This window comes from Zalophus californianus, chromosome 4 (genome assembly GCF_009762305.2).
Source record: "Zalophus californianus isolate mZalCal1 chromosome 4, mZalCal1.pri.v2, whole genome shotgun sequence".
NCBI lineage: Eukaryota > Metazoa > Chordata > Mammalia > Carnivora > Otariidae > Zalophus > Zalophus californianus.
In genome coordinates this window covers 57,248,667-57,273,641 of record NC_045598.1, presented here as the reverse complement: position 1 = coordinate 57,273,641, position 24,975 = coordinate 57,248,667, and the positions used below count along the sequence as shown (strand labels likewise).

Here is a 24,975-nt window from a genome sequence, read left to right as displayed (position 1 = left end):
TTTAATGACTTTCCTTTTCATTTTAGCATGGGTGATAGATTAAAAATAAACTGAAGTGCTTGTATTTTTTTAATGTGAAGATGTCTTCTGTGGCTCATTAATTAATTCATTTAATGAGTAAGTATTTACCACACATCTCCATGTGCCAGGCACTGGGCTCAGCATTGGTGATGCAGATGTAACAGACTCACCATCCCTGTCTCCACAGACCTAAGACTCTAGTGAAGCAAAATTCACAAAATAACATTCTATTAATATTATTTCTGCTTTTGGGGGTATTTTATGCTAACTTTATTCCAATAAACCTGAAACGTTTAAGCTGCACTGGTTTTCTAACTGATATGTTATTCTCTTAATACACTTCTTCGTTCCTTTATATAACATCTGATTTGACGATGCAGAGAGGAAGTTAAAGCTTGGTTTGTATCTTTTATCCATAATTTTAAAGCCACAAGGACAATTTTATCTGGTACAATTTAAAAAACCAATTTGATGCTGTTTTTTATCAAATGCTTTTTCTGCATCTATTGAGAGGATCATATGGTTCTTATCCTTTCTTTTATTAATGTGGAAAAAACCCTCAACAAAGTAGGGATAGAGGGAACATACCTCAACATGATAAAAGCCATAAATGAAAGACCCACAGCTAATATCATCCTCAATGGTGAAAAACTGAGAGCTTCTCCTCTATGGTCAGGAACAAGACAGGGATGTCCACTCTCACCATTGTTATTTAACATAGTACTGGAAGTCCTAGCATCAGCAATCAGACAACAAAAAGAAATAAAAGGCATCCAAATTAGCAAGAAAGAAATCAAACTTTTACTATTCACAGACAACATGATATTCTATGTAGAAAACCCAAAAGACTTCACCAAAAAAATTGCTAAAACTGATACACAAATTCAGAAAAGTTACAGGATGCAAAATCAAAGTACAGAAATATGTGGCATTTCTATACACCAATAATGAAAGAGAAATCAAGGAATAAATCACATTTATAATTGCACCAAAAACCATAAGATATCTAGGAACAAGCCTAACCAAAGAGGTAAAAGATCTGTACTCTGGAAACTATAGAACACTTATGAAAGAAATTGAAGAGGGCACAAAGAAATGGAAAAACATTCCATGATCATGGTTTGGAAGAACAAATATTATTAAATGTCTCTATTATCCAAAGCAGTATACGTATTTGATGCAATCCCTATCAAAATACCACTAGCATTTTTCACGTAACTAGAACAAACAATCCTAAAATATTTATGGAATGACAAAAGACCCCGAATAGCCAAAGCAATCTTGAAAAAAAAAAGAAAAGCTGGAGGCATCACAATTCCAGGCTTCAACCTATATTACAAAGCTGCAGTCATCAAGACAGTATGGTATACTGGCACAAAAACAGACAAATAAATCAATGGAACAGAACAGAAAACCACAACTATGTGGTCAACTAATCTTCAACAAAGCAGGAAAGAATATCCAATGGAAAAAAGACAGTCTCCTCAACAAATGGTGCTGGGAAAACAGGACAGCAACATGCTGAAGAATGAAACTGGACCACTTTCTTAGACCATACACAAAAATAAATTCAAAATGGATGAAAGACCTAAATGTGAGACCTGAAACTATCAAAATCCTGGAAGAGAACATAGGCAGCAAACTCTTTGACCTTGGCTGTAGCAATTTCTTACTAGACGCCTCTCCAGGGGCAAGGGAAACAAAAGTAAAAATGAACTATTGGGACTTCATCAAAATAAAAAGTTTCTGCACAGCAAAGGAAACAATCAAATCTAAAAGACAGCTTACAGAATGGGAGAGAATATTTGCAAATGACATATCTAAGAAAGAATTAGTATCCAAAAACCTTATAAAGAAGTTCTATAGAACTTCTACAGAAGAACTATAAAGAACTTCTAAAACTCAACACCCCGAAAAAAACCCCAAATAATCCAGTTAAAAAATGGGCAGAAGACATGGATGGACATTTTTCCAAAGATATTCAGATGGCTATAAGACACATGAAAAGATGCTCAACATCACTCATCATTAGGGAAGTGCAAGTCAAAATCATCATGCACTATCACCTCACACCTGTCAAAATGGCTTAAATTAACAACACAGGAAACAACAGGTATTGGTGAGGATGGGGACAAAGGGGAACTTTCTTGCACTGTTGGTGGGAATGCAAACTGGTTCAGCCACTCTAGAAAACAGTACTGAGTGTTACTGGAGTGTTTGGGGGTGGGAGGGATGGGGTGGCTGGGTGATAGACATTGGGGAGGGTATGTGCTATGGTGAGCGCTGTGAATTGTGCAAGACTGTTGAATCACAGATCTGTACTTCTGAAACAAATAACGCAACATATTTTAAGAAAAAAGAAAAAGAAGAAGATAACAGGAGAGGAAGAAAAGGGGAGTATGTCAGAGGGGGAGACGAACCATGAGAGATGATGGACTCTGAAAAACAAACTGAGGGTTATAGAGGGGAGGGGAGTAGGGGGATGGGTTAGCCTGGTGATGGGTATTGAGGAGGGCACGTTCTGCATGGAGCACTGGGTGTTATGAACAAACAATGAATCATGGAACACTGCACCAAAAACTAATGACGTAATATATGGTGATTAACATAACGATAAAAAATTAAAAAAAAAAAGAAAACAGTATGGAAGTTCCTCAAAAAGTTAAAAATAGAACTATGCTAAAAGCCAGCAATTGCACTACTAAGTATTTACCTGAAGGATACAAAAATACTGATTTGAAGGGATACGTGCACCCCAATGTTTATAGCAGCATTATCAACAATAGCCAAATTACTGAAAGAGCCCAAATGTCCATTGACTGATGAATGGATAAAGAAGATATGGTATAGAATGCCTGGGTGGCTCAGTATATTAACATCCGACTCTTGGTTTCAGCTCAGGTCACAATCTTGGGGTAGTGAGATTGAGCCCCACCTCTGGCTACACACTGGGTGTGGAGCCTGCTTATGATTCTCTCTCCCTAAAAAAAAGATGTGGTATACATATGCAATGTAATATTACTCAACTGTCAAAAAGAATGAAATCTTGCCATTTGCAATGACGTGGATGGAGCTAGAGTGTATTATGATAAGTGAAACAAGTCAGTCAGAGAAAGACAAATACTGTATGATTTTATTCATATGTGGAATTTAAGAAATGAACAGATGAACATAGAGGAACGGGGAAAAAGAGAGGGAGGCAAACCATAAGAGACAAGTCTTAACTATAGAGAACAAACTGAGGGTTGCTGGAGGGGAGGTGGGTGGGAGATGGGCTAAGTGGGTGATAGGTATTAAGGAGGGCACTTAATGTTATATATAAGTGTTATAGATAAGTGATGAATCACTAAATTCTACTCCAGAAACCAATATTACACTATATATTCACTAACTAGAATTTAAATAAAAGCTTGAAAGAAACAAAAAATAATAATTTGAACCTAATGCAAATCACCTGTGGTTTTGCAGCTAGGGCTGCATTGGGTCAGAAGTCAAGGATACCAGACATTAATAATAGAGAGGTAGCCAAAATGGGACATGGAAAAGTCATGAGCTCCAAACTACAGTGAACACCTCCTGGGAAGTTGTCTAGCCAATGAAAATTCTTTCTCTATGGTAATGGCTTTGGTATACAATGCAACATCACCCTTGGGCATAGAGAACTGACTCAAGCTGGTCAAATTCTTTCTCTGCCAAGAAATTAAACACAAAATAGGGAGATGGTGATTTTTAATCTTTGGGGCTGAGTCACATTAATGGTGGCACTTGAGAGAGAATAGCCATGAATCCTTACTGAATTCCCTAGAATTTTGTAGGTCCCTGTTTTTTTTTCTTTTGCTTCTCTTTCTTCTTTACTTGAGTGAGGAAGTTGGATGTGTCATCAAGCTACTAGATAATTTTTTTCCAGGGGCTAGCATTGCTATTCTATGAAGTAGTGGAACCAGCCTCACTTCAGGTAGAAGTTTTTCATGGCCTCACTGGTTTACTCTGGTTTTCCATCCAATGCTCTGGGGCAAGACATGAAGGTGTCAGGTTATTGTGGGTTTTTGCTAGCTAGAAGAAGAACCAGAGGTACTCACAAATATGACAGGATATTCAGATATAGAATTTAGTAGAGGCAGAAAGATATGATAAAGGTGATATCCCAAAGCCAGATTTGTGTACAAATTACAAAAGAATAATAATAAGAAGAAGAATAGCAAATCATTTTATAGTGTTTATTATATGCCAGGAATTGTTCTAAGAGCTTTATACATGTTAACTAATTTAATCCTCGCCATTGTCCTCAATGAGTAAAGTAAGGCACAGAGAGAGTAAGTAACATCCCTGTGTCCCTGTGTTACACACCTAGTCAGTAGTAAAGCTGTTACTCAAACAGTTGTTTAACCAACTGAGCCACCCAGACACTCCAGGATTTGTGTTCTAAACTACTCCCAACTGTTCTATGTTAGCTAGTTGCAGGTTCTGCAACTTTTGGATACCCCCGCCAAATCAATAATTTTTAAGGGATGAAACTGTTGAAAGAGAAGGAGAATTTATGAAGAGATTTCTTTGGAACAGCTATTGGCATGTTATGAATACGTTCCCCACCCACAGGTAAGGAATTCATGATGTCACTTCCATCACTTCAGGCTTGGTGAGTGAAGCATCCATGGAATGCTTCTGAGAGCTTGAAATATAAGTTTCTGCAGTTAAAAACAGAAGACTGGTGCTTGGGGTGCCTGGGTGGCTCAGTCAGTTAAGCATCCACCTCTTGGTTTCACCTCAGGTTGTGATCTCAGGGTTGTGAGATTGAGCCTCATGTGGACTCTGTGATCAGTGCAGAGTCCGCTTGTCTCTCTCCCTCTCTCCTCGCCCCTGCTTGCATGTGTGCACGCTCTCTCTCGCTCTCAAATAAATAGATAAAACCTTAAAAAAAAGAAGACTGGTGCTTTACTCCTGCTCAGAGTGCAAATGCAATGTAGTACAGAAGGTTATGGAAGGCTACATGTCTGCATCAGGATCTGTCTGCATACCCAACATTTGAGCAAGGGATGTGTAAGTCTAGCTGTCCATTAGAAGTAGGGCACACACAAAAAAACAGAACTCATGTGGGGTTGTATTTGGTTCCATCCAATATGGCTGCCTAGAGGGACAGATGAAGCCCCTAGGAAGAACCTGGAGGCAAATGCTGGATTCCTAGGAACTGCAGAAGATGTTGCAAAGATATTCAGAAAAAGGATGTTTCTGCAAAGACCAGAGAGTTCTGCCAGTGAAGGGGTTTACCAAAGAAAAACTGTGAAAATAACTCCCTAAACAGTTACTTTTAACATCTCTTAGAAAGAGTAAAGTCTTCTAGCCAGGCAAAATGTTCCAGCTACAAATGGGATGGGGGATGAGGGGAGAAAAATCTTAAATTTGAATGAAGATTAAAGCATTGATCAATAATTTGTACTGACATAGTCTAATGACAAAATTGAAGCTGTGGTTTATGACTTAAAGCAATCACAAGGTTGTCTACTCCCTAAGAGTGGGTCAACAATATCAGGGCCAGAGGATAACTATTCCCTTTTATTTATTTATTTATTTATTTATTTATTTATTTATTTAAAAGATTTGTTTATTTATTTATTTATTTATTTGACAGAGAGAGACACAGCGAGAGAGGGAACACAAGCAGAGGGAGAGGGAGAAGCAGGCTTCCTGCTGAGTAGGGAGTCCAATGCCGGGCTCCATCCCAGGACCCTGGGACAATGACCTGAATTGAAGGTAGATGATTAATGACTGAGCCACCCAGGTGCCCCAAATATCCCCTTTTAAAGGGACAGAGGGAGACAAAATACAGTTGCATCTCAATTATGTCGTGAAATGTGGTTGCTCAACATCTTAATTATAGGGTTGTCTAAAACAGAAGTAAAATACAACATACTTAGTTGTGGGGATAAAATTTTGTGCATTTTTCCATGTGTTCCTGGAGAGCAGATATAATAAAAGGAGAATCAGATAGGATTCTCAAATTATGGGAGGTTTCTTGTTGATTTAGTTAATGGCAGATTTGGATAGAGCCTTTGCTTTCTTGGGCATGGTTTGGAAGTCATTCTGGATCAAGTGTTTTGGCAGGGAGTCAATTTGGTCAGACACTAAGGAGGTGGCATCAGTGTAAAAAATATGGGGGTTGAAAACTAAATTTAACCAATATAAGACAATCTGCATGGAGTTATGGTACCTCATGGATGTATAAGTTTTATCAGGGAAACTTTCTGGGTTGGCCTTTCATTCTGAAACAGGTGTTCTAGGGATTGATGTACAGTCACATCATGGCAGACTAAGCCCATGATGACTTTTGTCAAAGATGTTCATGGTTATAAGTGACATAGGAGTGTGGTAAGAGGGGGCAGACTTATTGCTTACTTCTCAGGATTCCATGAGGAGGCATTATACCTAAACTTCCTAGGCTCTTGCCCCATTCTCTTTTCCATGGATGTAGAAAGAGTTATCTGATTGCTAGATTCTGAAGAACTGAGCATAAATGCTGAGCTCAGGCCCTTACCCTCTCTTCCTCCTGGAGTCTGCCTGTGAACATTTGGTTTTACTCTCTAAGACCTCAGTTGTACAACAGCAGGCCCCATGAGATGAGGCTAGGTGGGCTAATTCTCAGACTGTAGCCACATATTTGAGCCATATCCTCCAATGTCAGTTTTATCAGCAATAAACGTAAGTAGAAAAAAAGTAGATTTTGGTGATTCAAATTATACCTGCAGAAGTTTTGGTGAGAGCAGGACATATGGCTATGGGCTTTCAGCTTTAGCAAGTGGGCCATGCAGGATTTGACTCAGGTGTTTATTATAGTTCACAGCAGTTTTATTCTCAAGCAAGTGGTTGCTTTCTGGGGCACGGTTTGGAAAGATGGGACTATTCTGTCAACACGGTATTGGCCCTGTTGACTTTGGTGGATAGTAGCCACAGTGTCTGAGTTACTGCTGTATGACCATGAACTTTGGGCTGAATAATGCCTTATAATTCAGAAAACACTCATTGTGGAAGCACCCACAGAAGAGTGGTGAATCTGATTAGTAAACAAATGAAAAGTACAAGGGAGCCCTTACAATGATGAAAATCTATCCTCTCCTAGGTGGAATTGAAAAAGATAAAAAACAAGTCATTGAAATTACTGCATACCTAAAGGATATACAAAGACATAGCAAAGCCTGTGTGTGTAGGACTTAGCCTTTAAAAATTGAATTTGTGTAGGGTATCCAGAAGGAATTGGAGTGGTGTGAAAAGAGGTTTCAGTTTTATTACCAGAACAGAAGCAATTGAAAAATAAAAACAAAATAATGGAAAACTGGCTGATTACTTTGGAGATAAGAAGGGATTTCCTTAGAGAAATACTGAGATTGTATGAGATAGACTAGATAGATATGAAGCAGAAAATGGGATTTTGAAGACTGAGAGAAACAAATATTAAAAGGAAATGGGTAGACCCAGGTCTGACTAACCTGAAAGAGGAAAGTAGAAAAGTAGGTGTTTCAGCTGTACTAAGTCAAACAATTGTGACTGGAGCCTAAAGAAATCTAACCAAAGCAGAGTGACAGAATTTCAGTGAGCAATCTAGAATGAATCCCCGAGAGACAGCAGGATCAGAGGAACAGAGAATGTGGCCTTCTAAAGCTGTGGATAAAAAGTCGAGAGTGACAGCAATTGGGAATTACAACTTAAAGAATAATGAACTACACCAAGGGTCCAGAAAATCTGGACAAATTTAAGGGTAGAAGGCAGAAAACCAACACAAAATATTTAAAGCATTCTTAGGTGAGTTTCAAAGTGATAAAATCATTAGAGGTGATGGTACAGGTATTGCCTTGCCTTTGGGTAACATTCCAAAAATTTATAGAATCAGCATTTTAAAGAAAGATCTAGCAAAGACAAGACATATTAAAGGGGACATATTATAGGAAAAGGCATGCAGAATAATAAGAGATCAAGTCCAGGTTTGAGCCTGTGTAACTTCATGGGAATCTTCCTGGGCGGGATTATCCATCCCAGGAAGGAGGAGATGGATAAGATTTGTTTAAATAGTAAAGGCTTTGAAAGACTCAGTACTTACTGATTTCATATTTCATATGGGAGATCTCACAGGACAACAGGAAAATATATTAGAAAAATATATATTTGTATCCAAAAGCAATGAAAAACAAAGCAAAACAAAAGGTACTAGTAAATAGTACTAGTTTCACATTGTTAAGTAAAGAAATAGATCAACTAGGGATGCAACTCTCAGAAACTCAGTTGAGACCCCCTGAAATAGGGTTGCCAGATTCAGCAAATAAAAATAAAGGATACTCTGATGATTAATATTGTGTCAACCTGACTCTCAACCTAGCCACAGCACCTACGTATGTGGTCAAACATTATTCTGGATGTTTCTGTGAGGGTGTTTTTAGATGAGACTGACATTTAAATTAGTGGACATTGAATAAAGCAGATGGCTGTCCATAATATGAGAAGGTCTTATCCAATCAACTGAATGCTTTTATAGAAAAAGACTGATCTCCTCTAAGTAACAACGAATCTGTTAGCAGATGGCTTTTGGACTTGTCTTGCAATATTGGCTCCTCTCTGCATCTCCGGCCTACCAAACTACTCTGCAGATTTTGGACTAGTTGGCCTCCGTATGTATGCGAGCCACTTCTTTTTTTTCCTATTTTTTTTTTATTTAGAAACACACATGAGGAGGGTGGTGAGGGTGGGAAGAAGCACAGAGGGAGAGGGAAAGAGAGAATCTTAAGCAGGCTCCATGCCCGGCATGTAGTCTTATATGGGGCTCAATTTCAGAACCCTGAGATCACAACCTGAGCAGAAATCAAGAGTTGGATGCTTAACCTACTGAGCCACCCAGGCACCCCAACATGTGAGTCAATTCCTTAATAAATCATATATATACACATACAAACAAAGAGAGAGAGGTCTATATATAGTGAGAGATCTATCGATTTAGATCTATAGATATAGAAATCTATGTCTGTATCTATAATTGGATATAGTGGGGTTTTTTTATTTGTTTACTTATTTGAGAGAGAGAGAGAGCACGGTGGGAGGGGCAGAGGGAGAAAGAATCTCAGACTCTGCACTAGGTGGGGACATGGAGGCTGTTGTGGCTGGGTGGGGGAGGGGAATCTCACAACCTGAGCCAAAACCAAGAGTCAGACACTTAACTGACTGAGCCACCCAGTTGCCCCCAGATACAGTGTTAAAAAAGAAACAAGTTCAAAATGGAGCCTTTTCCCCCCACAATAGCAAACCAAGACTTTAAATACAGTTTCAACCTCTCCAGGAATGTGAGCTTTTATCAATAGTTCTAAAATTTCCTGAGCAACACTAATGAGGTAATCTGCATGATAAAAACCCTGCCATTCTCTTCCCCCCAAAAAAGAAGATGGAACAACCCTTTCTTATCTTTTGCTAATAACCTCTTGCCCCACCCTCCTTCTTATAAAAACCTATTTTGTACAGTTCCTCAGAACATCTGCTTGCTAGATGGGATGCTGCCCAATTCATGAATCACTTAGCAAAGCCAATTAGATCTTCAAATTTACTTGGTTGAATTTTGTTTTTAACAATAGACAGATAGATCCTGTTGTTTCTGTTTTTCTGGAAAACCCTAATACAGACACTCAGTTCCATTTGAGTTTCAGATAAGGAATGAGTAATTTTTAATATAAATGTGTCCTAAATATTGTCTGAGACATGTTTACACTAAAAAATTATTTATTACTTATCTGAATTCAAATTTAACCAGGTGTCTTGTATTTTATCTGTCAACCTTACTCTAAAAGTTATAGAACAATAGAGGGAGATGAAGCACACTATGTGCCTATTTCACTTCTACAAAAAAGATACAGTACAAAGAAATCCTACTCAAGGCCTATCTGGAAGAGTCCAACGTGGAGGAAAGCAAGTTTCTCGAAAGAGCAGATATTTACCTTCCTTAGGTCCTTGGAGGCACATAATTCTCCATTAACAATGGGTGCTTTTGGTCAGGAACATGCTGAGGTTAATTCTTCAGATGAGATAGACAAAAATGACAGGACTAAGCAATTCCACAGCGATGGACATGGCAATGGCCACTAGGGTTCCAGGACCAAAGACACCTGCTCACCAGACTCTAAAAATCAGGCCATTAGACAGACTCACATTCAGTATGCTGCTGGCACTCAAAAGTTTGGAAATATTTTATGGGAAAGAAAGGCATTCTGATGATTAGGGTGTTCATCATTATAAATTTCTAAATTTTGCAAAAAGGCAACACTATCTTAATAATAGCCTGTCTCTGAGAGGAGACTATATATATATAGGTGACATATCATAGATGCATCAGGCCAAAATTAACATCTGAATCATAAAGGTCTCCCAGTTTAATTTAAATGCAGAAGTCATGGATTCTAGATAACTAGTAGAGCGGTGTGGCTAACTCCTTTATCTCCTTGCTCATATGTCATCCTTTGTATGACGTCTATTCTATTTTCCCCACTTAAAATTGCCCCCCAAATCTCTCTCTAGCCCTAAACCCCCATAACTTTGCTTGTATTTTTCTACAAAACGAATCACCTTCTAATAAATTATTACTTATTTATTTTATTTAATGTCTGCTTTCCCTAACTGTTGAGAATGGCAAAGTTTGCCATTTTCTTGTTTTTAAATTTTTGCTCACTATGTATCAAGAGCACCCAAAACAGGGAGAGAGGCAGATGGCAGGTTCTCAATCAGTATTTGTTGAATAAATGGGTGAATTTAATCATATTGCAGAAGCTTTGATAATCATGTAGGACATTATTTGGGATGACAAGTAGAACATGAAATGAAGTGTCAAGACTGAAATCTATACTCCTTCTCCTCTCTGCCCTCAATGATCCCAGAAGGATCCACGAAAGAGTAGCAGTTGATACCTGGGTAGAGACTGCCCTAATAAATTTCCCCCTAGTTGTCTAAGGGCTTAAAGTTTAAGCCCAGTAGCTTAAGAGATAAAAATTCTAGGGAACATTGTAAGTGGAGATTCTTCCTATGCTCTCATCTAATTTCTATGTGGAGAAATTTCCCCAACATTCCTAACCTCTTTTTCATTTCTAACTCTTGTTAGGAAGTGCGGCAATTTACTTGATTTATAAATTTTGAAGTAGAACTAGGTATGTGTAGTTCAGTTCATTCTTCCTTCTTTCTTTGAGATGAAGCTGCTTCAGGAGATATGCTACATTGATCTGTTCCTCAGTGCTAAAAATTCTGTGAGAGAAATTCCCCGTATGAAGAAGGCTGTGATTTTTCCTTACTGCTATGGCTGAGTAAATAAGTATGCATACATCTGGAGTGTAGTATGAAGTAGAACATTGTTCCCAAACATCTTAACTATGTCCCCCAATCTAGCATTTAAAAGTAATTAAAAAAAAAACCTGATGCTTGATCTCTGACATTTTGTCAATATCTGAATTGGTTCCAAAATTGTTCTAGAATACAAAAGTTATTTATTGGATGCCTTTAAACCCTAGTGTCATTCATGAATCAAATTGTATATTTTACAATTCATTCCTTTTTTGTAAATTTTTATTGGAGTAATGACTATATATCAAATATTGTGCTTAATGCTAATAATAGATGAGTAAGATGTGTCTGCTTGCCTTAAGCTATTTATAATCCAATGGGGAGGAAATAGACATGCAAGCAACAGGATAAAATACTGTGCTCTAAGTACTGCATTAACAATATGTACAAAGTGTCCCAGGGACAGATAGAAGGGAGGTCCTGCCCTTTGCCAAGGAGAAGAAGAGAAGCTTTTGTAAGGAGGAATGAATTAGCAGGGTGGTTACCACTGAAATGAGAGGAAGGATGTAGAAAGGGCTGAAATTTTAGTGAAAAAGACTTTCACCAGATAACAGAACCAACTCTTAGCAAAAATATGTAGCAGGTCAAGTTTGTTTTTCAAACTCCTCATCTGTGTATTTGTTTTCTAAACTTTCCTTTTTTTTCCTGGGCATCCAAAGATCTCTTGATGCTTGATTCCTTCTAATTCTTGAGGTCAGTGATCTAAAATCACTTTTATATTAAAGAGTTTTATGATTTGACTGGAGTTTCCCCTCAGAGGATTTTGAAAGAAGTCCAGTGGAGGTTCAAGCCTCAACACAAATGAATGATATGCTAAGCCAGAGGTGCTACAAAAATCAGTGTTGAGACTCTTTTCTAAAATTGTATCCTGAGTAGAATCTTGGAGGAAGCTGTTTGCAGAGATAACTAAGCAAGCTGGCTTAAACCTATGGACTTTCCAGAGAAGAGCTTAGGACATATTTTTTTAAGTTATTTGCCTGGATTTTTATTAAAACTTTGAAAGCTGTCTAAAATACATCAACTCTATGCTAAGTTTGCATGAACCTGATTTCAATTTTCTAATAAGTCTAAGAATGTTCAGGCTGTGAATAAAATTTATTCTAATCTCCCTTTAATCTTATTTTTACATCATGCCAAAACAATTAGTCAATAACATGTATTAATTTCAGTTGTCATAATAAAATTCAACTGGGTGCAACTTCAGTTTTTGTTATGGCACTGTGTAATCACAATCTAAGATATTAATACAAAGTGTAACATTTAGTAAGGTTTCCTAGCCAATGAGAAATCACTGACCACTTGTTTCTCTTGAGTCGTCTTCTACTAAAATGGTATACATTATTGGCTTTGTTGTAAGACTTAAATGTTCAACTTAAAGACAGACCTAAGCAATGAGGCGTAGGGAAAACTGGTCTCCTGGAATGGAGTTACTGAACAAAAAGAGATAATCAGAGGTGGGTAGGAATATGCAATTCAGCAACTCTGATATTTTAGGTACATGAATGCTAATTTATAATTCTTTAAATGTACAAATATGTTACATGCATTTCTTTGTATGATATTTTACATTTAAAAAACTTTAAGGATTAAGCAGAAGGTGAATCCTGAAGAACTAAAATGAGGACGAGTTATGTAGAATGGAACAGAAGAAACGAGATGGTTTTTAGAGTCAAATTTAAGTTTGTATTCAGCATTGACACTTACTAGACATGTGACATTGTATACATTACTTAACATGTCTGAGATTCTATAGCCTCATCTATAAAATGTGACTAATAATTATTTAAGCTTGAAAGGGAGATGAAGAAGTGGGTCTCATTCCAAACCAGAAGGAAACTGAAATGTTTAAGAAAATTAAAGGAAAAGCTGAAAATAATAGCAATACATACTACCCACAAATTATAGGGCTTGGGTAGGAAAAGAAGGCACTGAACTATATGTAATACCTTTGCCTTTAATATCAATGCCCAGATTCCTGATCTCTCAGGTAACATCTTTTCTATCCCTTATTCCCTTTCTCAACCTTAAAATCTTTTAGGAATATAAACAAATACATACTACAAGTAATAGTATGGGATATAGTGTTGAATAATTGTATGATAGGCCAAGTGGCAAATATATTATCTAAGATTCCTTTTAATACTAAATCAACTCTTTAAAGTGATTGGTGCAGTATAATAGTCCTAAGCTAATGAGTGCATAGCATTTTCCTGGAATACAGTAATGGTACACGGATAGAGATATAACAAAATTTAGGCCAGTGAAATGATAGGGAGCATTTTCCAGGAGCTTCTTGGAAGTTTTCTAGCATAAAGAGAAGTCCAGGAAAAGACAAAAATTCTTCCTTTGTACATTGTTCATTCCATTGTTATGCATATTTGCAAGGTCTATAAGTGTATAGCCTGAGGATTTCATTAGATTTCTTTATTGGATATGATCTTCATTAGATTTCGTCTCCATCCCCCAATGTGCAAGTCCCTAACCAAATGAGTGAACTGACAGTAGCACCAGGTCACCAACATCACAGCTGAGTCACTGCAACAACCTGGTAAAGGGATCTAGTACAGACCTGAAATGAGGTCAGGTAGAGACAGGGTAACCTCAGTATCTTTTAAAATAAAGCATCCCACTTCTGCATTTAATGTTCCATAGTTCTTTATCTTGTTTATCATGCGTCATCCAAGCCTTGATTAGCTTTCAATCCTTGATTCATTAACACTTATTTATTTTATAATTCTTAACAAGCGTGGTTTATCACCTTTCTGAAGAAGCAAACTAAAACAGGAAACAATATGTCAAAAAAAAGGGATAGCTTAAAAGCAAGAATAATCACAGCAAAAGTGACAGCTGATGACTTGATATGGAGGAAAGCACAGATGGAATTCTATTACCACACTTTACAGTAATGGGTGTTTATAAAACTGTCCTTGAATCATCAGGAGAAGGTTAAATCATGTTCAATAACTTCTAATATGAAGACACAAACATAACTAATCATGATTTTCACCAAACTGGTTAATAGAAACATATTTTGAATTTGGAAAAGTAGCATTCAATTATTTGAAAACAATATAATTTTAAGTGTTATCTCCTGATAATACCAAATATATTGTTTGCAATGTAAAGTATAATATCATTGCCATATGGCTAGAATTATGTTATTAGGAATTTAAATTCTATAAAAAGGTCAGGTAGAAAAGGAACCTCTTCAGTGAATTTTTCTTATTATTCAGAAACTCAATAGATAAGCTTTGTGGAATTTTAGTTTCCATAATATTGACTGAGCTTAATTCTGAGGAAAGATTACACCTTCATAAATATTTCTCTATATAAAAACAAGTGATTTTTAAAAAGATTTTAGGTATTTATTTGAAAGAGAGCAAGAGAGTGGCAGAGGGAGAGGGAGAAGTAGGCTCCCCACTGAGCAGGGAGCTAGATCCCAGGATCCCGAGATCAGGACCTGAGCCGAGGGCAGACACTTAATCGACTGAGCCACCAAGTCATCCAACAATAGTGTCTTTTTTAAGCAGGTCACAATCATAACTATGCTACCAAGAGTTTCTTAGCTATTAGAAACTAAATTGTTAAAAAAAAACAAAAACACATTATAACAAAGCTAAACTAAAGGGGAAGTATATATAGCTTAAAGTTATAGGGAAAGCCTAAGAAAATACAAATTTGTAAAAAATAAATTGAAGATTGGTATATTCTCTTGATGAACTGACCCTTTTATCATTATGGAATGACTTTCTTTATTATGTTTTACTTTGAACTTAATTTTCCTGATATAAATACAGTCACTCTAGCTTTCAGTGTGATATATCGGCTTTTTTATCCTTTTATACTTAATCTTTCTGTCTTTACATTTAAAGAAATTTTTATAGGCCGCACATGATGTCTTGCCTTTTTATCCTTTATCCTTGCCTTTAATCTGACAAGATCTGCCTTTTAACTGAAGCATTTATACCCTTTATAATTAATGTAATTATTGATATCCTAAGGCTTAAGTCTGCCATTTTATTATTTTCTGTTCGTTCCCTTGGTTTCTCATTCCTCTCTTTCTTTTTCCTTGTCTTCCTGTGGATTCCTTTGGATATTTCTTAGCTCAATTTTTATTTATTTATAGTTTGTAATTTATTTTTAATTATTTATAATTTTTTGAGTATATCATTTTGTATAATTTTCTTAATGGTTGCTCTGGATATTAAACCATACTTATGCAACTTCCCACAATCTACTGGGTTCAATATCATTACCACTTAAAGTGAAGTAGAGAAACCTTACTCACACTTAGGTCCCTTTACTCTCCCCACTTTATGTATATACTTATCTTAATTATTTCTTCTACATATATTGGGCACATTATCAAGTTTTGTTATAATTTTTGCTTCAACTATAAAATATGAGATTAAAAAAAGTCCTATTATGTTTAATTCTATTTCTATCCATTCTGTTGTTCTTCTTTCACCATTACTTGAATTTTTGTTCCTTTGTAGGTAAAGGGCTAGGTCTTTATTTCTCTCTGGCTGTTTGTAAAATTTTCTTCTCTATCTTTAGTTTCAGAAGTTTAATTATGACATATCTTATTGGAGATATTTTTAGGGTTTATCTATATTAGGAGTTCATCTAGCCTCCAGAATGTCTAAATTTATGTCTTTTACCAATTTGGGGATGTTTACAACCAATACTTCTTCAAATACTTTTTTTCAAATGCTCTTTCTCTTCTCTTTCTGAGACTCTAATGATAATATTAAATCTTTTGTTATTTTTACACAAATTCTTGAAATTCTGTTCATTTTTTTAAGTCTATTATTCTCTTTGTTGTTTAGATTGAGTAAATTTGAATAATCTGTCTTCCTGCTCACTTACTCTATTCTCAGCCATTTTCACTCTACTATTAAGTCTATTCAGCAAGATTTTTATTTTGGTCTTTAAATTCTTCAGTTATATAATTTCCATTTTTTAATAACTTTTACTTCTTTGCTGAAATTTTCAATTTTTTCACTTGTGTCAAAAGATTATGTAATTGTTTATTGAAGCATTTTTGTAATTCCTGCTTCAATTCCTTGTCAGATTATCCCAACATTTGATTCGTTTTAGTATTGGTGTCAGATAATTGTCATTTCTCATTCAGATTATGGTTTTTCTTAGTTCTTGATAGAATGATATAATACCATTTTTGTCTTTTTTTAAAGATTTTATTTATTTATTTGAGAGAGAGAGAGAGCAAGAGAGAGAGCATGAGTAGGGGGAGAGGGAGAGGGAGAGGAAGCAGCAGACTCCCTGCTGAGCAGGGAGCCCGATGCAGGCTCTATCCCAGGACCTGGAGATCATGACCTGAACCAAAGGCAGATGCTTAACCACTGGGCCACCCAGATGCCCCAATACCATTTTTATCTTACAAATACATGATAATACTATTGGTATAATACAATTTTCAATTATATCTTGGACATTTTGGTTATTACATTAGGAGACTCTTGAACCTATAAGAACGTTCTACTTTTACCAAGCACTTACCCTGTTTAGATTTAGCATATAGATTCTGGCCTACTTTTGTAGGCTTTAGTTACAGTGACAGTTTTCTAATTCCTTGTAATGCTAATGCCATTCTGGTCTGCTTTATTCCTCTGGCACTGTTGGGCTATTGCTCAAACCCTACTGGTGACATCTGCCAGTGTGAAAGTGCCTTTCTGGGCTCCCTAATGTACTGAGTTACTTTCTGGGAAGGCACAGAAACTACTGGGTCTGGGTCTTCTTATGCCACTGGGTGGAAGATAGAGAGACACAGGGTTTCACTGACACCATTGTTAGTACTGGATAGGTCTGTGTGCCAGGGAAAGTAGGGTTGGATGGATGGGGCCTTACTGATCTGCTACTGCAGGTGGATTAAACTGCCTGTCAACTGGGATTTTGGAATAAAGGTTAGGGCTCTCTACAAGGTATCCATTGAGCCTCTCCTGTCCCATTCCTTCGGACTGGAAGAGCAGGCTTTTCTTGATGATGATGATGATGATGATCAGTGTCTTTTGATCAGTTTTCTGTTTTGATCAGTTTTTATCTCTTGTACCTAATCCAGGGATATATGGATAAAAAGAAATACCAAAAAAATACACAATGTTTTCTTTCCTCAATTACTGAAGTCCCAGCCAGTTTGCCTTCTTTTAAGCTTTCAGAGTCCTTTCATCATGGTTTGAATAATTTTCAGGGTATTCAGTTGCATTTTGAAGGAAAAAACAGGGAAAATGAGTTCATGACATCTGTTTTAAAATAAAAAAATTGTCCTTCCATTCTTCCTTCCTCCCTCCCTTCCTTTCCTCCTTCCTCACGTCCTTCATTTCTCTCTCTCTCTCTGTTTCTCTGTTTCTAATTCTTTCTCTCTTCTTCTCCTCTCTTTCTTTCTTTCAAGCAGATTCTTATGGTGCACTTTTATTTTAAAAGTTAAGTAATTAATTTCTTCACTCTTCTGAAATATTTGTTAAATATCTCCCAAGTTCCAGGCACTACACTATATGTTGCTGATATAATGGTAAATAAGACAGATATCTTACTTGTCAAAAAGCTGATAGTGTAATTTAAAAATGTTTGTCTGGATGTGTCTGGATGCAGATCTCATTTAAGTGATTGCATAGTACACTGTAAGACATTTTAATATGCGGTCATATGTTTTTACTACCTTGAAGTATATTCAAATAAGTCTTTGATGATTTTTTCCTTTGAATCACTTTGATTTCTTTCTCAGAACAAATTGTAATTCTTAGGTTGGATTCCCACTTTTTTATTTCTCCACATTTGTCATTATTTTTTTGTTTTGGTCATATTTCCTTTGTATTCATGGGTTTTCTATAGTCTTCAAATATCTTATATTTTTTGCAATGTTAATTCCTCTTTGACTGACTCCAGTGAAGATTTTGTCTGCTTTTCATGTTTAAGTTTTTTGTAATACCTTTTCTCATCAATGTTGATTTTTATTTCTTTTGCTTTTTGGAAAAAGATGCTGTTTTTTCCTTATTGTTTACTTTGACGTTATTTCATAGAGTATTCATCTTCTTGTGATTATTAAAAATTTCATACAACTAATTTTTTTTGGTTTCTACATTCAATATTTTCCAGAAGTGTACTCTTCTTTTCAGGGTAATTTTTGTCATTCTTTTGTTCTGTGATTCCATATCATTTAAAAATATGTATATTCTGTTCCTCTATTAGTGAATATGTTCAGAAATTAAAAGAAAGCCCAGGTAGTTGGAATACAGAGAGTAAGGAAATAGAGTATGAGATGAAGCTGAAGGGGTGGGTACAAGTTAGACTCTTTAAGGTGCTATAAAGTATAGTAAGGCTTTGGGTTTTTTTTGAATGAACAATGGAAAGCCATAGGATCATTTTAAAATGAAAGGTTTTCAGAACACTATGTAGGAACACAACTTATAGGAGTATCTGGAAGAATCTTAAAATCTTTGCAGAGGAGATGATCTGTGTACAGATTCATAACATTTTCAGAAGGTAAAATTAAGAAGCCTTGAGATTATGGTGGTTATAAGAGGAAAAGGAGAAGATTTGAAAAATCACTCCTAGATTTGTGTCTTTCAAACTTGGATGGTTAAGAACATATAACATTCAGACAAAAAAAAGGAAAAAAAGAAACAGTGGAAGATGTTCAGGTTTGAGGAAAAGAACATGGATTTGAAGACTTTGAGGTACTTTTAAGACAACCAAGATGATGTATCAAGTAGACATTGGAATATATGGAGAGAAGTCTGGGTTAGAGGTATCAATTTGTGAGACATCTGACTATAGGAATAACTGATGCTGTGGGTGTAATGAGATTGTTCATGGAATGAATATATTTGGAAGAAGAAGACTTCAAACAGTATTCAGAAATTTTAATATGTAATGGCTGGAAAGAACAAGTTGAACATGCAAAAGAATAACCAGAGAGATGGAGGAAAATCAGAAGATTATTATACTATGATAGCCAAAAAATTAGAAGATTTTCAAAAGGAAGAAATAATCAACAGTATTGATTCTTGCTCAGGACTTAAAGAAAAAGAGCATTACAAAAATTGCCTGGTGGATTTAGCAAGTGGAAGGCAGAATTCTAAGACGGCCCTGATCATCATACCCTCAAGTGCTCAAGTCCTGTATAATCCCCTCTCCTTGGATGGCAGTAGGATCTGTGACTTGCGTTTAGCCAACAAAATATGGAAAAGGTAATGGTGCAGGTAAGGCCCCAAATCAGTTGATTGTGAATTAAACAAAAGTAGATTTTCTTGGGTGAGCCTGGTTCAATCAGCTGAAAGCCCTTAAAACATGGACAGGGCCTTCCCTGAGGACAGGGTCTTCTTATTGTCTCAATGAAGGGAGCAGCCATATTGAGAATGTACATATAGCAAAGGAACTGTAGGAGGCCTCTAACACCTAAGGGTAGCCTCCAGTTAGAAGTCAGCAAAAGCAGCGCTTTGGGTCATAAAACCATAAGGAAACAAATTCTTCCAACAGCCTGAGTAAGCTCAGAAATTGGTATTTCCTCAACTGAGCCCATGATGAGACTTCACCTGGTAAGATCCTGAAGCAGAGAACCTGGCTAAGCCTGGCCTGGACTACCAAACGACAGAAACTGCAAGATAATAAATGAGTGCTCTCTTAACCACTAAGTTTGTATAACTTGTTACATGGCAATAGAAAACAAATAATAGAAACACAAAGCGATTTTTGGTGGTCTAAATGAAAGCTGTTTCAGTTCAGATTCCATGGGTTTGGAGGAGTGAGTTGGAGATAAGTAGATGACTCTTTACAGAGGCTTACCTCGGTATTAAACAAGAATGTAGTGCTATAGCTGAATGAGGCTGTGGTTTGGAGGACAAAATTTATATATTTGTTTTTTTAATGGGAAATAATGAGCATGTTTCAAAGTCTGTCTTTTATAGGAAGCAATTTATTTTTACTGAATGTTTGTTTGACTATGCTAGATGTAGAATAGCAAGATATAATTCACATGAAATAATTGGTTAAGAGCTATGTCTGGTGACCTCATGTTGATCTTCACATTGAAAATACTGCAGAAAAGTATAAGATTATAAAAAAGAGCAGGATGAATTATGCTACTTAGCAAAAATCTTCTGTATGCAATATCTCCAAATGAAAGAGGTCTCTCCTTGCATCTGAAGGAGTGAAGTTTTACTATTCCAATGCTCAGTAAAGGGAAGCCACTACCATTTGGCTTTCTATGATGGTTTTCTAAGTTGGCAGCTTTCCATGGGAATTGACCCAGCAAGTCTTGGTCAAGATCCCACATGGAATTTGTGGAATAACAAAGAAAGAACCATGCCATTGTATGAGAAAATTACCACCTAACATGAATTACTATCTAACACTATTGCAATAATTTCAGATTTATGTCACTTGTGTACAACCTGTTGCTTGCTATGCATTACTGTTTTTAAAAATGGTGGTGGTGACAGTCTCCGCGGAGAGTCGCCGCGGTTTCCTGCTTCAACAGTGCTTGGAGGGAACCCGGCATCGTCCCCCACCGGAGCCGGCCGTTCAGGGCCAGCCGTCCACCATCTCTTCATTGCGCCCTCGGACCGCTCCAAGGCCCCCGCCGCCGCTCGCCGCCGCCTTTTCTCAGCCGCCGCCATGATGACCGCGTCCCCCTCGCAGGTGCGCCAGAACTACCACCAGGACTCGGAGGCCGCCATCAACCGCCAGATCAACCTGGAGCTCTACGCCTCCTACGTCTACCTGTCCATGTCTTACTACTTTGACCACGATGATGTGGCTTTGAAGAACTTCACCAAATATTTTCTTCACCAATCTCATGAGGAGAGAACATGCTGAGAAACGGATGAAGCTGCAGAACCAACGAGGTGGCCGAATTTTCCTTCAGGATATCAAGAAACCAGACCGTGATGATTGGGAGAACGGGCTGAATGCAATGGAGTGTGCATTACATTTGGAAAAGAGTGTGAATCAGTCACTACTGGAACTGCACAAACTGGCCACTGATAAAAGTGACCCCCATTTGTGTGACTTCATTGAGACTCATTACCTGAATGAGCAGGTGAAATCCATCAAAGAATTGGGTGACCACGTAACCAACCTGCACAAGATGGGGTCTCCCGAATCTGGCATGGCAGAGTATCTCTTTGACAAGCACACCTTGGGAAACAGTGATAGTGAGAGCTAAGCCTTAGGCTGTCTTCCCATAGCCACAAGGGTGACTTCCCTGGTCACCAAGGCAGTGCATGCATGTTGGGGTTAACTTTACCTTTTCTATAAGTTGTACCAAAACATCTACTTAACTTCTTTCATTTGTACCATTCTTCAAATAAAGTAATTTGGTACCCCCCAAAAAAAGGGGGTGGTAATTTCTATTAATTTCCATTTCTGTGATCAGAAACATGATTTATTATCTTCACACAAATGCTTACTTTGGAATAAGAAGAACAATAATAACAAGTGAAAAGAAAGGGAGAAGAAAGAAAAGTTGCTATGTACCAGGTTCTATACCAAGTACTTGCTACAGGCATACCTCATTTTATTGCATTTCATTTTATTCTGCTTCACAGATAATTGCATTTTTACAAATTAAAGGCTTGTGTCGAGCTAGTCTATCTGCATCATCTTTCAAACAGTATTTGCTCATTTCACGTCTCTCTGTCACATTTTGGTAATTCTCACAATATTTCAAACTTTTTCATTACTATTATATCTGTTGTGGTTATCTGAGATCAGTGCTGTTTGATGTTGCTATTATAATTGTTTTGGGGAGTCACAAACTGTGTCCATATAGCATAGCAAGTTTACTCAATAAGTGTACGTGTTCTGACTGCTTCGCCACCACCATCTTTCTCCCTCTCCCCAGGCTTCCCTATTCCCTGAGATACAACAATATTGAAATTAGGTCAGTTAATAACCCTGTCATAGCCTCTAAGTGTTTAAGTGAAAGGAAGAATCCTATGTCTCTCATTTTAGATCAAAGGCTAGAAATAATTAAGCTCAATGAGGAAGGAATGTGAAAAGCCAAGACAGGCTGAAAGCTTAGGCCTCTGGTGCCAAACAGTAAGCTAAGTTGTAAATGCAAAGGAAAAGTTCTTGAAGGAAATTAAAAGTGCTATTCCAGTGAACACATGAATGATAAGAAAGTACCCTAATTGCTGATATGGATAAAGTTTTCGTGGTTTGGATAGATCAAACCAGCCCCAACATTCCCTTAAGCCAAAGCTTAATCCAGAGCCAGGCCCTAACTCTCTTCAAGTCTATGAAGGCTGAGAGAGGTGAGGAAGGTGCAGAAGAAAAGTCTGAAGCTAGCAGAGGTTGGTACATGAGGCTTAAGGAAAGAAGCTGTTTTCATAATATAAAAGTGCAAGGTGAAGCAACAAGTGCTGATGTAGAACTGTAGCAGGTTACCCAGAAGATCTAGCTAAAATAATTAACGAAGGTGGCTACACTAAACAACAGATTTTTAATGTGGATAAAACAGCCTTCTTTTTTTTTTTTTTTAAGATTTTGTTCATTTATTTGAGAGAGAGAGAAAGAGAGCAGGGGGAGGAGCAGAGGGAGAGGGACAAGCAGACCCTGTGCTGAGTGCAGAGCCCAAGGAGTGTCTAGATCTCAGGACCCTGAGATCAAGACCTGAGCCGAAATCAAGAGTCAAAGCTTAACCTAATGAGCCATCCAGGTGCCCCTGAAACAGCCCTCTTTTGGAAGAAGATGCCATGTAGGGCTTTCCTGGCTGGAGAGGAGAAGTCAATGCCTGGCTTCAAAGCTTCAAAGGACAGGTTGATTCTCCTGTTAGGGACTAATGCAGCTGGTGACTTTTAAGTTGAAATCAATGCTCAATGACCATTCCAAAAGTCCTAGAAGAATTATGCTAAATCTACTGTGCCTATGCTCTATAAATGGAACAAAGCCTGGATGACAGCACATCATTTTATAGCACAGTTTACTGGATATTTTAAGCCCACTGTTGAGAACTACTGCTTAGAAAAAAATTCCTTTCAAAATATCACTGCCTATTGATAATATACCTAGTCAGTGAAGATCTCTGATGAGCTATATAGATTAAGATTAAGCTATATGGATATAGATATAGATTAAGTATAAGATTCATGTTGTCTTGATGCCTGCTAACACAACATTCATTCTACAGTCCATGGATCAAGGAATCATTTAGAGTTTAAAGTTTTATTACTTAGAAAATACAGTTTGTAAGATTATAGCTGCCATAGGTAGTGATTTCTCTGATGGATCTGTGCAAAGTCAATTGAAAACCTTTGGAGAGGATTCAACATTCTAGATGCCATTAAGAAAATTTGTGATTCAAGGGAAGAGGTCAAAATGTCAACTTTAACAGGAGTTGGAAGAAGTTCATTCTAGCCCTCATGGATGACTTTGAGGGATTCAAGCCTTCAGTGGAGGAAGTAACTGCAGATGTGGTGGAAACAGCAAGAGCATTAGAATTAGAAATGGCACTTGAGGATGTGACTGAATTGCTGCAATCTCATGATCACACCTTAACAGATAAGAAGTTGCTTCTTAGGATGAGCTAAGAGTGTGGTTTTTTTGAGATGGAATCTACTCCTGGTGAAGATGCTGTGGAGACTGTTGAAATGACAACAAAGGATTTAGAATATTACATAAAGTTAGTTGATAAAGCAGCAGTAGGGTTTGAGAGGACTGACTGCAATTTTGAAATAAGTTCTACTGTGGGTAAAATGCTATCAAACAGCTCTGCAGGCTACAGAGAAATGGTTCGTGAAAAGAAAAGTCAATCAATGTGGCAAAATTTTTGTCGTCTTATTTTAAGAAATTGCCATGGCCACTCCAACCTTCAGCAACCAACACCCTGACCAGTCAGCAATCAACATTGAGACAAGATCTTCCACCAGCAAAAAGATTACAACTCACTGAAAGTTCAGATGACAGTTTGCTTTTTTTAGCAACAAAGTATTTTTTATTAGGGTATGTACATCACTTTGTTACACATAATGTTATTGCACACTTGACAGACTACAGTATAGTATAAACATAACTTTTAATATGCACTAGAAAACTAAAAAAAGTTCATTTGATTCATTTTATGGCAATATTTGCTTTATGGTATTTCCATTGTCTGGAACCAAACCTGCAATATCTCCATATAAATATCTTCCTTTAATTCTCAAAGCAAACCTACAAGGTAGACTCTATCATTATCTTCATTTTTCAGATAAGTAATGGAGTCTTAGATTAAAAAAATAATACCCAGGTTCCTGCAGCTGGTCACATCGTCATATTAGAGAATAAACCCTTCTGTGTGACTCTAAAATTAATGTCTTAATTAACTAATGTGATATGCTGCTTCCATTCTGAAAAAGAGGCTTCTTACTTAGGGAATTAACACTGGTCTGTAACAAGGCAAGAGGAACTGCTCATTGTACTAACAAGGGATAATGAAGACTTCTCTGAAAGAGAATAACATTTTATGTTTCTTATTTCTCATTATGTCTTTCCATGTTCAATAATTTAGTCAATGCAACTGAGTTCTTATAATGATATTTGAAAAATTGCCCTGGCTGCCACAGTCCAGTTCATGAGGACTTGCTTATTATAATACCAGCATCA

At 37.0% G+C, this 24,975-nt stretch overlaps 1 protein-coding gene and 1 pseudogene across 2 annotated transcripts in view; one reads left to right on the top strand and one right to left on the bottom strand.

Annotated features, from left to right (window-relative positions):
* The window catches only part of LRRC7 (leucine rich repeat containing 7), a 939,042-nt gene that overhangs the window by 388,296 nt on the left and 525,771 nt on the right, over positions 1 to 24,975 (bottom strand). The window lies entirely within an intron of this gene.
* LOC113910939 lies at positions 20,941 to 21,716 on the top strand (annotated as a pseudogene).